The sequence below is a fragment of the Olea europaea genome, unplaced genomic scaffold (genome assembly GCF_002742605.1).
Source record: "Olea europaea var. sylvestris unplaced genomic scaffold, O_europaea_v1 scaffold218, whole genome shotgun sequence".
Lineage (NCBI taxonomy): Eukaryota > Viridiplantae > Streptophyta > Magnoliopsida > Lamiales > Oleaceae > Olea > Olea europaea.
Genome location: NW_019239802.1, coordinates 268615 through 270573, shown reverse-complemented (window position 1 = coordinate 270573; position 1959 = coordinate 268615).

The following is a 1959-nucleotide window of genomic DNA, read 5'->3' as shown; positions in this document are numbered from 1 at the left end:
ATCTGGAGGTGGCAAATTATGCCCACAATAGATATGTTCATGAGTGGATTTTGGACTCAGGTTGTACCTTTCATATTACACATGAAAGGTCCTGGCTTCAAGATTTTAAGAAGTTAGCTGATGGTGAAGTGGTGATGGGGAATAATATTGCCTGCAGAGTTGAAGGACTAGGTAATGTGACCCTAAAATTTGAAAATGGATACTTGTATACCCTAGAGAGAGTGAGGTATGTTCCTGAACTTAAAAGAAATCTGATCTCTATGGGAGAATTAGATGACCTAGGGCTGTGTGGTAGGATTAGGGATGGATTGATGAAAGTGATCAAGGGATCTCTTGTCATCTTTAAGGGTGTCAAGAAAAATGGAATCTATGTAGTTAGAGCTGAAATAATACTTGAAAATAATTCAACTATCTCTAATACTAAATCTGATTCCACCTTAAAATGACATAAGAGGCTTGCACATGTTGGTGAAAAAGGCCTCACAATCCTACATAAAAGGGGGTATTTGGTAAGGACCAAATATCACAAACACCGTTCTGTGAAAGCTGCACTTTTGGCAAACATCACAGACTCCATTTTAATTCTGAAAAACATAAAACTACTTCTCCAGTGGAATATGTCCACTCAGATTTGTGGGGTCCAACCTCCACAACTACTCCAGGGGGAAATAACTATTTCCTCTCAATAATTGATGACTTTTCAAGAAAGGTGTGGGTGTTTCTACTAAAGCACAAATCTGAAACCTTTGAAAAGTTTAAAAGCTAGAAAGTTCTTATTGAAAATCAAATGTCTACAAAGATTAAAATTTTGAGAACTGATAATGTACTTGAATTTTGCAACTCAGAATTTGATAAACTTTGTGAATCAAATGGAATCCTAAGACACAAAACTGTCCCATACACACCTCAATAGAATGGGGTGGCTAAGAGAATGAATAAGACCTTGTTGGATAAGGTTAGGTGTATGATGATGGGATCAGGAGTTCCTAAGGTGTTGTGGGGGGAGGCTGTAATGACAGCTACATATATAGTGAATAGAACCCCTTCTAGTGCTTTGGAAGGTAAGACACCTGAAGAGAAGAGGTCTGGAAAATACCAGACTATTCCCACCTTAGAATATTCGGGTGTACAGCTTATTGTCACCAGAATTTGGGAAAACTGGAGCCAATGGCTCAGAAATGTGTGTTCTTAGGTTATCCTGAAGGAATTAAGGGCTATAGATTATGGGCTAGAGGTCAAGGGGGTATAAAATGATAACAAGTAGAGATGCTACCTTCAATGAGGAAGAGATGCCCTGTTTAGAAAAACAAAAGTCTGCAGACCCTGAAAACCCAAGTGTGACAAGGTTTCAGGTGGAGTTGGGATCTCAAACTGATTATGTTCCTGATAATGTGAGAGAAAATGAACCTACACTACCTCAGACTCAAACTGAATTAGAAAATTCAGGTGTGGAGAAACATGAACAAACTGAAATGTATGATCCCAATCAACAAAGTGATCTTAGTGACTATCAATTGACTAGGGATAGGCCTAGAAGGAACATAAGAGAACCTACAAGATATGAAGATTATCTATCCTATTCTGTCATGTCTTATAATGACCTAGCCTATAAGGAACCTAAGACCTATAGTGAAGCCATGAGTTGTAACCAGTCTGGCAAGTGGGAAGTTGCCATGAGAGAAGAGATGAGTTCTCTAATGAAGAATAAAACTTGGGATCTTGTGCCTAGACCCAAAAATAAATCCATAGTTGACTGTAAATGGATTTACAAGGTGAAAGAAGGCAGTTCAGATAATGAGCCTGTGAGATTTAAAGCAAGATTAGTTGCTAAAGGGTTTACACAAAAACAGGGTGTAGATTACAATGAGATATTTTTACCCGTTGTAAAATACACAACTATAAGAGTCCTACTAGCATTAGTTGCACATCACAATTGGGAATTAGAACAAATGGATGTAA